Source organism: Mytilus galloprovincialis, chromosome 9, assembly GCF_965363235.1.
Source record: "Mytilus galloprovincialis chromosome 9, xbMytGall1.hap1.1, whole genome shotgun sequence".
Classification (NCBI taxonomy): domain Eukaryota; kingdom Metazoa; phylum Mollusca; class Bivalvia; order Mytilida; family Mytilidae; genus Mytilus; species Mytilus galloprovincialis.
In genome coordinates this window covers 49,226,517-49,242,521 of record NC_134846.1, presented here as the reverse complement: position 1 = coordinate 49,242,521, position 16,005 = coordinate 49,226,517, and positions in this window count along the sequence as shown.

Below are 16,005 nucleotides of genomic sequence, written 5' to 3'. Positions count from 1 at the left end.
CAATTGGGATTTAGATTAAATAAAAGAGTAAAGTACATGCAGGTACACGAGAAGAAAAAAGAAAGTTTTTCAAGTTTTCAACATTTAAATCAAAACACAAGGCTAAGTCATCTGCTTGATATTTGTATTATTTGATTTAAGCGTTTCAAATCTTTGGCGACCCCACAGTGCAAATGTATATGAACGTACGATGTGACAAGTGGGCGTTAAAGACACACGTTCAGCTAATCTGACCCAGTCAATTGATAACCTGAGTGCGCCTAGTTTATAATTGTCTTGTTCACGCTGTTTAAAGGGTTCTATGACAAAACACGAACAAAAACCAGATATAACAAACAGCTGTAATTTGTCTTTGATTTCCTTCTTAATTATCGGTAATGGTTGAATGGAAATGTAACTATACTTCATAATTGTTATCTATATTCTAAAGTGTTTTCAAAATTTCTAAAACTTTATGTGTTATATGTTTCGGAATTGTAGACACATAGGTATTTTTATCAGTTATATCAAGTGGCGATAGATGTAGGTTTTTAGGGAAACAATAAGAGTATATGCGCTTAAATGGGTGGCTTGCTTTTCTTTTATCATGACAACATTCATATTGAATGTCTAGGTAAAACGGGCTATAACACAAAAATAATATTAAAAAAAACAATGATCTATGTTAATGAGGTCAAGACATGTAATGTACACCTGACTGTTATTACATATAGCAAATACAGTTAAACAACTGCTAATATTGTTTTACTGAATTATTCTAAAGGACTTGATCTTCTTTACTGGTCCATGAAGTGAGGTCAAAGTCAAGTGAACCCTGTATGTAGAACATGTAGATATCACAAGAATATTTTACCCTAAAAACCAAATATTCACATGACGAAAAGGACTATACACTTTTATAATTTGTGAACCGTAAAAAAAGGATAATGGCAATGCAGATGCGGATCATGGACCAAGACAGATATCTGTTTAAATGCTAAGAAGTTTACGTCATTGCCGCCACTGTCGAATGTTATTCGCTACGCAGACGAGACAAAACCATTGATAAATGTTCTCTACCCAGGACGTAGTTGTGAACTTTTAAGAGGGACGAAAGATACCAGAGGGACAGTCAAATTCATCAATCGAAAATAAACTAACAACGCCATGGCAAAAATCAAAAAAGACAAACAGACAAACAATAGTATTCAAGACACAACATAGAAAACTAAAGAATAAGCAAGGTTAAGCAGATCCTGCCTCACAAGTGGCACCCGTCGTGTTGCTAATGTGATAACAAATCCGGTAAATAGTCTAATTCGGTAGGTCATATTCATGAAAGGGAAGGGGATTGTAGTTACGACGTAAGGAACGTATCCGATATCATTTGTGAAACGGTTATACCGTAACGGTCAACCAACTCGTGATGGCGTCCTTAAAATTTACGAAGGGATGATTTCAACTTCACCATTTGGAACTCTTGGTTTAATAGCTTCCTTGTAAGCAGCAACCCTCTACGAAGAAAATCATGATAGGAAATGCAAGCACGGGAATATTGTATCAATTGGGAGATATATACCCCGTATGCAGGTGCTGCTGGAATGTTGCTACTTAGAAATGGAAAGTTCACAATTGGAAAGCTGAAATCATCTCTTTTTTCGTAAAGCTTTGTTTTCAATCGACCCTCATTGTCAATTTCTAGATGTCAGTGGTGTCTAAGCTGCGGAGAAAAAGAGAGATGGGTTGGCTTAAGCACGACGAATAAGCAGTCTGTCATCACGACGGGTAGTTAAACGGGGTCTGCCGGGACTTGGTCTATCATTTAAAGTTCCTGTGTCAACATGACGTTGTAAAAGTTTGACAGTGGTGGGTGTGATTAATATTAAAATGGTTACCTATGCTCTTTGTGTTCCTACTGGCATTTGACATGCCAATTACTTGCCAACGTTCAGCCATAGATAATTTGCGTCCGGCCATATCTTACAATGACTTGATAAAGGTCAAATTTCACCTGTACGCGGGACTGTAGGAAGATGATTTCCAGGTATCAAAACAGTGTATTTGTAGATGATCTTCGATAAAAGGTTGCTTAACGGGTTAATCGGAGCTCATTTTTTTGGTCGTAATGAATTTCTTAGTGTATGTTGAAGACAATTCATAACACCAAACATTAATATTTATTTTGCAATAGTTTATACAATTATTGCCAGTTATATTAAGGTGGTGCTAAACTTTTGGCGGACTGTATATATTTAGAAAAAATCTTTAAATACACTATAGCCACCAAACAAATAAAGAAAACGTATGAATAATTTAGAATACGACATTTTACAGCAATGGGTCGATACCTCTGATGGTAGACTTCAGTCCCGAAGGGTATCATTGGCTCAGTAGTTATTACTTCGGTACTGACATGATTTATAACAAATTATCTAAAACTTCCCTTTTATAAATTTTGAAATGATACAAATATTCCCACAGGCCAATTCGTCCTCGGATCGATTTGGCCTTTTGAGGGCGTTTTTGGTTTTATAGATCTTCAACGTTTTCGGTCCTTATAATATTGTTTCCTTGGCTTACAAATATTCGGCTTTGAACGTTCTTGGTAACGATAAATGCAGGAAAGCGATTCGGAATCATGAGGCTAATATCGTGTTGCTTATATGTTCAAAGCAGTTTGTTTTACAATTTCACAGATTCCAGACTACCAAAATCCTAGCTATATATTTGAAAGCGAAGAGGTATCAAATAAATAATGAATAGATACCTATTTATGTGAACAAAAGTCATGCAAGAATACCCAAGACTACTTTTGTAATTTTTTTAAAAGTCTATATAACCTACATGCATACACTATGAGACCAATTTATCATTATTTGATTGGATGAGAAGTTGTAAGTACATAGTATGTGCTAAAAAGGGGAAAACAAAATCATATGTTTTCACAAAAACCAGACACCATGGCTAAATGAAAAATAACAAACGACAATGAACAGTTAATTGTCATTACGCAGAGAGAACAAAATGATAGTGTAAAATAAAGACTGTTATTGATAACACCTGTAAGAAGATTCGATGTGTACTAAGAAAACCTGCATTTAACTTCATCACAAAGTGAATAAATTGATTATTGCTTTTTTCTTGTTATATTTAGTACAAAAGGTTAAGACAGTAATAAATGTGAACATCGGTATTTTGACTGTAATAGTAAACATGTTGTTGTCTTAGTACTTCATTTGAAAAATTTATTGGTATTAAATATACTTGACAAAAGATAAAAAAAACTAATATATAGCTATATATTTTTATGTAATGTAAATATCATAATCTAGACACGAAGATACTTAAATAATAAAAATGTCATTTCTTTGCAGATAAATTAATCCGTTAAAAAGTTAGTGGTATTAAACAAAACGTCGTCACAGATAGCATGCTTCTATATGTCATAAAGATACCGAATGCCTAGGAAAATTAAAAATAGTCAAGCCCTATTCCAATAGCAAAATCATAAACCAAACACATTAAACGAATGGATAACAACTGTCATATTCCTCACTTAGTACATGTATTTTTTTATGCAGAAAATGGCGGCTAACACCTGGTTTTATAGCTTCTAAATTTGTGCATCAGAAATGCGTTTTATCCACAAAACAAAAAAGCCCACTTTTTTGCAGTAGTTCGAATCAGTTGTTTTTGGATTTACATTTCACCAGGAACACTTACTAGTAATTTAGAATGTTTGAAAGCCAAAGATGTATACGAACTGAAACAGATGACAGCTTTACGACTCAAAATGGTTGAAACAAAATAGCCAAAAAAATTTAAAGATCAAATTTGAGAGAGTTGATTCTTTAGTTTTTAATAAATTTTAATCTATAAATGGACAGTATTAGAAATGTTTTGTTTCACATCATGTCAGTCCCAAAGTATTAACTTTTTCCATGATTGTCCACCAGTAGTGCTATCGACCAGTAATTGAAAAAATGAAAGCATTTGATACATTAACAAACCTCAGACGCTTTCTAAATAATGCTAAATTTCGAATGTTTGTTAGCCAAGTATTAATAAGAACCGACACTGTTGAATAGCCTTATAGCCATTTATGTAATAGTAAAAGTTCAATGATAAGTTAATATTGATATTAAAAGGCCTCCGAACAAAAAGGGGTGTTCAGATCCCCGAGCCCGAAGGGCGAGGGGATTTGAACAGCCCTTTTTGTGAGGAGGTCTTTCAATGTCAATATTAACTTAATCATTGAACTTTTACTGACTTACAAACCGTCAAAAATATATGAAAAGTACATAAAAAGCACTTGCAGAAACCTAATTCCCCTGAACTGGACGAGTCTAAATATGTTTAACTTAAATGATAGTTAAACAGTACTCAGACTGGTATATACAATTAACAGTTACCAAATTGAAATGAAAACGGACCAATTTAATGGCATTACATCATATAATTATTTATTTATGATAAAAAAAAATTAGCATCTAAATAACACCAAATGATAGTTTTACAAAATTAGGGGGTAAATTTATATTTTTTAGCCAACTTTTCAAAATAACGATTTCTTATTTAATAAATCAGCAATCAAAACCCCCGTACAGACCTCATTTATAACTGACCAATGAATATTATGCCCAACAACTTCATGCTATATATACTTGATGTTTTTGATCTGTCAGTAATCATGAAATAGAATCGTAAAGATCAGACCTTAGAAAACAGTAAGTAAACTCTTCCAACAATTAGCTTTTTAAACAGCTTGTTTAAGAACTTTTAATCGGACAGTCCTAGATGCATAAGGTCCTTCACAATATTCATCCGGCAAATGTTCCTTTTGTTTCTGATTTGGTAATTTTCCTACATTAAGATACATGCGAATGCAAAATAATTAGTGTTGTCTATTCAGTTCAATCAATTAATAGATCTTGCTTTATTTGTGTGTTTTTTTTTTTAAATAAGAACTATGCATGCAAACTTCAATGAATAAAACTGTATTGAACTATGGTTCATTGTCCCGATCAAAACGTGTTGGGTGAGATATATTCGCAAGTTCAATATATTATATGAAAACAAACACTTTAATTTAGTCGTCCGTTATTCCCTTTTCGTGTCTAAATGAAGCAAAAACACCTGGAAAAAAACTTGTATCTTTCTTAGTTTTATCCTTGCTTGACAAAAAAATCATCTGTAATAAATCGTATTTAAACATAGATAAGAACAATAGTAAAAAAATATCTAAAACTTTTGAATAAGCAGTCATTTATGTGATAAACTGAAGAGACCCCCCCCCCCCCAAAAAAAAAAAAAAAACCAAACAAAAACAAAACAAAACAAAATAAAAATTTAAATGAAAATTGTAAATTATAGCATTTTACAAGATCTTGTCTTTGTGTGCAAGTACTAGTACTGTAACAGAGATATTAGATCATATTATATCAAATTGATTGATTGTTGTTTGCTTTTTAAAAGTCCAGTAGCAAATATTTCATGCCTGTTAATGACTATAACACATAAATTTTAAATACAATAGGTAGGTCGTACAATAGGTGCAAAAGTTTTTAATTTGATTCATAAAATCTACCCTGAAGTCGATCATCCATGTTTACGTGTAGTTTACAATATCATTTCTCGCATCTTTTATCTCGCTTTAGTAACTGTGAGAATTCTGTGAAACTGTATTGTGTATTGTACTTTAGTTTTTGGTATGATATTCTGTACTACCGATCACTACTGCTCTCCTGGTTGGTCTCGTGTGGGGGCGTTCGCCTCGAGAGCGGGAGGTCATTAAATGTGTTCGAATCCCGAACGGGTCAAACAAAGACGTCAATTAAATTGGTATTCTATTTCAACGCTTAACACGTGGCATCATAAAGTAAGAGCACAGACTGGCCGGCTCAGCGTCGGAAATTTGTCCTGGTCGGGTGACTTTTCTTCCTGCGAACTAATATCTTGTGAACTTACACGATAAAAAAAAAAGACTCAGCTTGTCAGTCTAGTAAAAAACGGGGTTAATGCTCTTATTATATTTCACGTAATCGTCCTGAATATTAATTTTATTCGCCGCTGGTCGTCATCCATTATCATTATTTATTTTACCGTTTTATTATACAGTGAAGTGTTGGGATTATTATCTTTCATGGTAAATAATTATAGTAAATCAAATGTGCCTTTTCGGATATATAATATTTGACGGAAAATATTGAATTAACTCCGTATAACTATTATTTAGTCATGGGTCGGTTTTGGGCTTATTATTCTGTACACGGAATGTTCTATAAAAAAAGACCGAATGTTGACTCTAAATATTTTTATTTATTTGTGTCTTTGGGTTGCTGTCGCATTAATGTATACCTTTATCTCCTTTTATTCAAAACCAATATTTGCTTGGGTATAGAATATTTACATCTCTAGACCTCTCCCGTTCCACAGTATACCCTTGCTAAATGGGTGCGTTCGTTTGGCTTATTGGTTATATAAATACGCAGCTTTGTCCGATCAAAATATAATAGGAATGTATATCAGATGCCTGGTGCAGTACGAATTCCAAGCTATCTTAACCTTAAAAAAACATTAGAGGTAAAGATGTACGGAAGCGTATTAGCGCCACACATTTTTATTTTATTTTTCTTCTTATGTTTGCGTTATAACGCAAACCTTTGCGTTATTACGCAAACCTTTGCGATATAACGCAAACATCTTTATTTCAATTATTCATTAAGTTTTGTATATATGTCCGTCTGTCATTCATTTCGGATGTGATTTACTAGTAGATAAAAAAAAGAAACATACATACAAGGCCAAATCATTATAATAAATATGCATAGGAATAATGGAATAATTGAAGTGCAATTATACATAAATTAAGACTGATTTGTGCATCAGAAAAGTATATAATTTAACAAGAAAATAGATATAGTATATAGTCATATTAAAATTGAAAGATCAAAAATAATGTCATACAATTGTGAAACCTCCAAGTCAAATAGACAAAATGATCTTTCTGCTTTAAAATGAATTATTAATAAGGAAACATTTTTTTTAAATCTCAGAATATGATCAAGATTCTTTGATAGAAAGTCATTGAATTTTCATTTCAATATAATGAAGTATTTTTAAGATGCTTGGGTAGCAATTTGAATAGAGAGAACATAATTTTATTAATAAAACATCTTCATTCTATACATTTATTGCCAAAGGGTAGCTTGTTTGAATGTAACTACTTTACACAGTTCTCAAACGAGAGCTTACTTTGGAAGTATATTTATATTCGGTTATAGCTATATTAGCAGGGTTGATTTTTTTCTTAGGTATAACCTCAATTTACTCAATTTTCTTTGTAATATATATACTAGTAGTAACTTGGATATCATTTTTGGGGACCTTTATAGTTTGTTGTTTAGTGTGAGCCAATGCTCCGTGTTGAAGACCGTAATTCGGCCTATGATGGTTTACTTTTACGAATAGTGACTTAGATGGAGAGTTTTCTTATTGGCACTCATACCACATCTTCTTATATTATTCTGCTCATTATTAGTCATTGATATGATCTAATTATTCAAGCAGTTTACTTTGCAATTACTACAAAGGTGATAAATTTTATTATATCCAGCCTCCTCCATTAATAACTACTGTTTCCTTTGAATCTTAAATAAGAAATAAGATAAAACAAAGGTTTGCGTTATATCGCAAAGGTTTGCGTTATAACGCAAAGGTTTGCGTTATAACGCAAAGGTTTGCGTTACAACGCAAAGGTTTGCGTAACGCAAACATAGGAAGAAAAATAAAAAAAAAATGTGTGGCGCTAATACGCTTCCGTAAAGATGATCTACACACGAGTTGAATGATTGAAATGTGTAAATGTAACAGCCACTATGTTCCGTCAGTTACTTTGTTCCGGCGGAACTTTTCAACTAATTATTTTGTTCCGATGGAACTTTCCAACTAGTTGTTTTATTCCGAGTGTAGTCGAAAAGTTTCGGAAAAAAGTAGCTAGTTACAAAGTCCCGGAACAATTTATCTAGTTGAATAGTTCTGGCGGAACAGAACAACTAGTTAATTCGGTCAGAATGTTGCCTTCATAACGGAATAAGTTGTAATTCATTGTTATACATTAATCTGAAATTGATATTTTTAAAAGTACCCACATGAGGAGGAACTTTTGGGCTAGTTTGTTAGTTTCGGTTTTGACTAATTTGCCAAAAGAGGAACTTTGTGACTAGTTGACAAGTTCCTTTTGACTTTTGTAATCAGTATCTTGGTTCCCCTTTGAAAGGTTCAAATATAATATGTTACGCTTTTACTTTGCATCAATTCTCCAAATGGAACTTTGTGACTGGTTGGTAAGTTCCGTTGGAACTTTTGGGCTAGTTTGTTAGTTCCGGTTTTGACTAATTTGGCAAAAAGGAACTTTCTAACTAGTTGATATGTTCCGTTGGAACTTTTCAACTAGTCACTTTGTTCCGGTGGAACTTTTAAACCAGAGGAAGAACAAAGTAACTAGTTATTAAGTTCCTCCGGAACTTTTCGTCTAGTTAGTTCTTTCCGCCCGGAACTTTAATTTCCAACGTCGGAACAAAAGAGCATGTACAAAATAAACAACAAGAAAAGTCAGCTTAATCTTTTTAAATAATTATACGTCGCATGGCTGATTTTAACAACATTTTTGTGACTTTTGCTACAACAATAGTAGATGAAAAAAAAATATAACAAAACCGACTAGCAAGACAATATTAAAAAAAATGAAACGCTCAAAATAAGTTGAATCTTTTTTATAAATTGTTGTCAACCTTTTTTATCATTTTTTCCCCTTTTATGACAACTATTATACCATTCTGAGATATAAATAAACTTCAAACAGCAAATGGTGTCACCTAGACGAGGGAGCCGTCATTGTATGCTTCAATATATGAGTTATTGCCACTCAATGAAGATTGTTTTTCTGATGTAGTCCCTCCCCTGTTAGTTTTGCTGGAAATTATACAATGTAACCCCTGATGTGTATGTACTACGACAACGTTTTTTTTTTAATATTAAAAAAAAAGATTAAATGCAAAGAGAAAAATGATGGAAGAAATGCTAAGATTTACGCATAAAAATTCAAATGTAAATAAAAATGAAATATATAAAAATTGGAAAACTGTTTGAGACTATAATCAACTGAGGACAAATTATTATAAATCACTAAATGAAGCTGATTAATTTATTGCTCCTTTGTGTCCAGTGGCAAATACGTGATGCATATTCACGACTAGATACAAAGTGGATCAATTTGAAGCAAATGTTCACAAATTTAGAGTGGCACTTTTTACAATAAGGCAGAGCGTTCGATAGAGGTAAAACGTATGCCGTAATAGAATAGATTTGAACAATAATGATCGAACTCATAAGTTATAAAGCCCCCCTTCCTTTTTTTTCTCCACGATAGACGAATGTCATATACAAAACGTCATGAATTTACAAACAATAACGGCCACTATAAGTAAATGAGATATGGACTTTTTTATAAATTAATTCCTATTGCAGCCAACATCTCCCGGTTCGGGACAGGTTATTTATTTCCACAAAATACCGCCTGATTATTGATCGAAGATATTTAAGCAATCAAAAGCACTTTGAATCAAGCAAATTCTTGAAATGGTAAATTAAGGTATTTTGCTGGGTGCTTTTCCCAATCCTATTTCGGGCCCCTGATTTTAAGAGGGCGTATCTAATTAGTCATGCCCGATTAACTTTTATTGAATTGAACTTCAACTTAAAGACCTACATCGGGTAAATAAGTTCGAGGTACAATAAGTAGACAATAGAAATCCTTTGTGAAATAAGATTGTCCCAGGTATCTTAGAAAATAAATTTGCGTTGAATAACAATGAAAAATGCACGAGCCGGTTTGTAATACTAAACAAAAGAGCAAAATACATCTAAAGTCAACTTTGAATGGGAAAGTTGATAAATAGCATGCATTCAAAACTTTTTTTACAGACGCTCGAATAAAAAAAGTCAAATAAGTAGAAGACGATTCAGGAACCAAAATATCAAAAGGTTCATCTGTTCGTTTTATATATTTGAGCTTTTAATTTTGTCATTTGCTTAGTTACTTCTAGTTTTGAACTTGCTGCGGAGTTCGGTGTGTTTTTTATTGAACTTTTATTAATTTAATATATTCCGATCATGTAAGCTCGTCATATCGAGGGGCGTTTAATATATTGATTTTGTCATAATTTGGTTAAGTTTTACATGGTTTAGTAACGTTATCCCCGCACCATTGCATCAGTTCTACTCAAACGAGGTAATAAAAATCAAATAATGTTTGAAAACGTATCGTAAGTCAAACGATCTACATTTGAATTGTTGTTTCCATAAGATTAACGCAGAATAAGCAAATTAACGAGTTTACAATGGTTTGGTTAATAATAAGCTACTGGCATTGTTCGGCCTTGGCAAGTCTCTAGAAATGCGTTATGGTGTTGATCAAGTTTGTCATGGTTTAGATCCAAATTAATATATATATATATCTTTCAGTTCAATATTGATAAAAAAAAACAACAAATAAAAGGCTTGTAATTAAACGAAGTTACACAAATAACCAAATGACTAAATGGAAAAAATGCCTTTTAAACCAAATTTGGAGGGTGTAATTAGCAAATCCCACATCAAACAATTTTACTTCTTGGGATTGGTCTTTGTAAGCAAATCGTGCTACTACGAGTGTCTTGTAAAAGAATTAGGAATAAATGAGCTCTCAAGTAATCTAATATACAAAAAAATTGACACGGATGAGATTTTGGAGAATTATACGTCCGTCATGGCTTTAATAAACATTACAATGAGCAGCAAATCGGAGGTCATATCTTGTTTTTATTGGAAACTTACGCTTAAAAAATATATATGTCAACAACCGTACATTGCCGGCACATTTGTTTTGTCGACGATAGAATTGCCCATTAAATTGACACTTATTCTTTCCGCAGTGAAACAGGGTTTTCAGAAATAATGTTTACGCGCGTAGAAGTATTAATCGTTTGTTGGTTCAAAAGGTCACGAATATAGTCCTTAGTGTGAACAGTTTGTTACTTGTTAATATTTGTTATACCCCTTCCAAATTTATTTCTCCATGTTTTATTCCTCATATAGCAAGTAAGGGGGTGAAATGACACTGTAAAAAAATTTGGGTCATAAATATTAATGTAAAGTAGTGATTAGGTCCAGCTGAAAAAGGTCAAAAATTAGCACTTCGGAAGCTGTCAACAGATTTCAAGACCCCCTTAACATAAAATTGTCCATATTTTGAGTTAAAGCTGATGAAGTTTTCTATAATTTTGATATAATTTGTCCCAAAAGTAGTACAACACACTGTAAAAATATTATTGAGAAAGCGCAGGTGGGATTTTTTTTAATTTTCATTATTGTCGAAAAGAAATGCACTACGAAATAACTGTGTACTCGGACCTAAAAACTCTAACAACTGGATAATTTTAAATCTAGACCTTTTGTCTGAAATTGGTTCTATCAATACTTTTGATTTTGACCATGCATTTAATGGTAGCATACGCTATAGATTTATTACTTTGGAAAACCATACGCAAAATTTTGTTAATAGTAAACATGCTACACAGAGGAACAAGTGATCAGTATGCTGGACTTTCTTATTAATCACATATTTGTTGAATTTGAAAATAGACTTTTTGTTAACAAATTTTCGGCATTCTTATGGAGACGAATCGTGAACATTTCCTTGTCAACCTCTTTTTATTTTCACATGAGTCAAGGTTCCTTCAGACATTTGACAAAAAAAATCCAAAGAAACCAGATAATTTCTTATTCAGATGTATTGATGATGTGTTTACCATTACCATCCAGACTTTTCTAATTGGGTTCACCTGATATATCCCCAGAACTAGAAATTAATGAAACAACATGCATGGCTTTCTTTGTCTCAGTTTTAGACTGATACATCGAATTTGACACCAGGGATCATCTCAGTACCAAAATCTATGACAAACGAGACTATTTTGATTTCGAAATTATCAATTTCCCTCTCCTTAGTAGCAATATACCAATAATTTCTTTGTATGTTTATGATGGACTCTGCCGGGGATATTGTGAGCGGTATCACTTGAACAATAGTTAAAGATGTCTAATAAAAGTTGCAAATCGTATAAGCTAGTCAAAAAGTAATTTTGTTTTTTTTTATTTTTTACTAGCAAAATATACATCTGTTGTTTTATTTTGAACCAATCTATGATAAAAAAAAAAAAAAAAGGAGATGGGGAGGGTACACGCCTATGGAATAGTAATCCAACTACAAAACTAACAAAACGATAATAAGAGGACACTATAAGTCGTCAACCATCCACGAAACAAATTGTTAACGCGTACATTTAAGAAAGTCTTAATTCATTCAAAACTATTAGTAAAATTAAATTAAAAAAAAAACCCACAAGCTCCACCATAGCACAATTCCGAATTAGAATAAACCCGATATAATTTACATTTTTAACAATTGTTATTACGAGAAATAGAAAAAAATGTTTTCGTAATATTGTATACCTTCGTTTTCTCATTTATTTTTTTCTGAGGCTTTTATAGCTTGCTACAAGGTATGGATTTTTCTCATTGTTGAATGCCGTACGGCGACATATAGTTGCTAACATCTATGTAATTTTGGTCTCGGTGGATAGTTGTCTCATTGGCAACCAGACTGCATGTACGTAACATATAATACTACATTATATTTGCGTTCATACAATCTTTAAATTTGTATTCTAAATAAACCGATTTTATATATAAAAAAAATATTCCAATAGTTGTATAATGTCAGTTTATTTAAATCGTTACTCTTCCTTCACGACATGAATCACAGAACTGAACCATGTCGAACATGAGATAAACCTTGACACGACTGAACCAAACCATGATAGCGTATTTTCATTGATCTTAAATTGGATACAGGAGTAGCTATTTTTCGGAATCAGTGACGGCAGTTTAATATTATAAGGAAGGATGTGACGAAACAGACATTAAGCAAATCTCTTTTCTTTATGGATTAAAAACGATTCACTACTTTTAAATTTTGATATTCGCAAGCATCATTCTGTGACAAATTATTTAATATACGATACAAATGTAGATGTACAAACATATAAGCTATAAACAAATATACTTACCAGCTTGAATTTATGGTCAGAAGTTCCTTTAAAAAAATAGTTTTCAGAAATATTTTAAAAGTTAACAGAATGTTTATATTTTGGCATTATTTGTCATCAAAAGCACTTTACTTAGTCATGTCTAATTTAACCAAACTATGACAAAACACTGTACTAAATGCTCCTAGATATGACGAAGTGACCAGTGTCCTTGGTATTTCGAATAATCCAAAGTGTTTTATCAGTTAATTTTGAAATGTTAGCAAATAAAATAAACATGGACTCGGACTTCTCTTGAACTGACTTTTAATGTGCGTATTGTTATGCGTTTACTTTTCTACATTGGCTAGAGGTAAAGGGGGAGGGTTGAGATGTCATAAACATGTTTAACCCCTCCGTATTTTTGCGCCTGTCCCAAGTAAAAGCCTCTGACCTTTGCTAGTCTTGTATTATTTTTACTTTTAGTTTCTTAAGTATAATTTGGAGTTTATTATCACTGAACTAGTATATATATTTGTTTAGGGGCCAGCTGAAGGACGCCTCCGGGTGCGGGAATTTATCACTGCATTGAAGACTTTTCGGTGACCTTCTGTTGTTGTCTGTTCTGCTGTCGGATTGTTGTCTCTTTGACACAGTCCACATTTCCATTGTCAATTTTATTTTCTTCGTAAAATCTTTAGTTCTACACGTATGTCAAATTTAGGAAATCTTTACAACTTTTGAAGCAATGATTTCTAATGGTAGAGTATAAACAAATGAAAATAACTGTTTGCAAGTTTAATCTGTAAAACAAACACGTGAATACATGTATAAGAAGCTGCATTCGGTGTTGTGCAAATAAAATTGAAAATGGAAATGGGTAATCTGTCAAAGAGACAACAACCTGACCATAGAACAGACAACAACAAAAGGTCACAAATAGGTTTTCAATGCAGCGAGAAAATCCCGCACCCGGGAGGCGTCCTTCAGCTGGCCCCTTAACAAATATATATATACTAGTTCAGTGATAATGGACGTCATACTAAACTCAAAATTATACACAAGAAACTAAAATTAAAAATCATACAAGACTGACAAAGGCCAGAGGCTCCTGACTTGGAACAGGCACAAAAATGCGGCGTGGTTAAACATGTTTTTTGAGATTTCAACCCTCCCCCATACCTCTAGCCAATGTAGAAAAGTAAACGCATTACAATACGTACAGTAAAATTCAGTTCAAGAGAAGTCCGAGTCCGATGTTAACAAGAGCTAACAAAAGAAAATAAACAAAATAACAATAATACATAAATAACAACAGACTACTAGCAGTTACTGACATGTCAGCTCCAGACCTCAATCAAACTGATTGAAAGATTATGTCTTCATCATATGAATATCAATCACAACCTCTCCCGTTAGGGGTTTAGTATTATAACATCATAAAGTATATGAGAAGAACATAACCCGTGTCATGCCAACAACTGGTTTTTAAATAAATGTGTTTAATTCTGATGCAAAAACTCTATAAATGAATCAATATTAAGGCCAACATATGCAATCTTTAATGACCTGACAACAGTGTCGTAACTATATTCCTTCTTAATAAGTCTGTTTAAAGATTTTGTTATCTACTGGGGTGAATACTGACATGTTTGTGCTTTGTAAAGAATATTACCTTAAAAGATTGGATGTGAAATACCTGAACGTATAAGAAGTCTGCATGTTGAGTTATATTTACGAATGATGTCCTTGTACCGATGAGAAACTTAAGAAAATGTTTTGATTAGTTTGTGATATCGAAAACCCTGGTGTAATAATTTTTCAGTATTACATAAAGTTTTCTCGTAAAAATCTGAAACGTTGTTACATACACGAGCGAATCATACAAGTTGAGATATATAAACACCGTAAGATGGTGACAACTAAATTTTCTAAAAATGGATAATTAAACTATAGGAAAGGAAAAATCATCTCTTTTATCATACATTTTAGTAAAAAGCTATCCGTTAATGATATAGATATCAAGATCAAGGAAAGGGCAGTGGTCATTGTTAGTGTTAGCTTTATTTAAAGGTAGTTCAACAGGATAAATTTCTTTAGTGTACATACTGAAGTCGTCATTATTGAGAGCCAATTTATCATCCAAATATCTAAAAGTATTATCAAATTGTTGAATCAGATGTTGTTTCGATGGGTCTTTGCTGATTATAGAAAATAAAATAAATCGAGCACAGTTTTGAATAAAAATCCAGCTGTCGTAAAACTGGAAGTAATACATGTATCACGCAAAATCTGAAAATCTTATTTTTTTTTGAACCGGTAAAATGAAATTAAATCGAACCTTGTAACAAACGCTTACTAATGAATACATATACTTAAAAACAATAATACGCATTGGATAAAACAGAAATAACATAGAGTTGAGTATCGTCAAAAGTCATCCATTCGAATGTGTTACGGGCGCGATCATATTAAGTTCGTTGACAGTTATTTGACAATAATTTCATATGAAATGACCAATGATACGTCATGGCGTCCGTAAAGTTTTCAAATAGATATCTTTAACACTATAACTCTTTATTTCCGTCTATCAAGGAAAATCATGATAGGAAACTCAAGCTCTAAATTTTCTAAATTTAATAAAGTTTTCTTTTTAATATATCATCAAAAGATCTACCTGTATCATTTGCATGTAGCATACTCTTTTTAATTGGTAATTTGCGAGCGCAATTTTTTGCATGATATTGACCCATACAACCGGAAAAAAATTGAATTTCACTAATTTAACACTATAACTATAAGGATAGCTAATCATGAGCCGGAAGTTGTTAATATGTCAATATTAAATACATGAAATTTATCTAATTTCTAATAAAAATGACCTAAGTGGATTTTACTA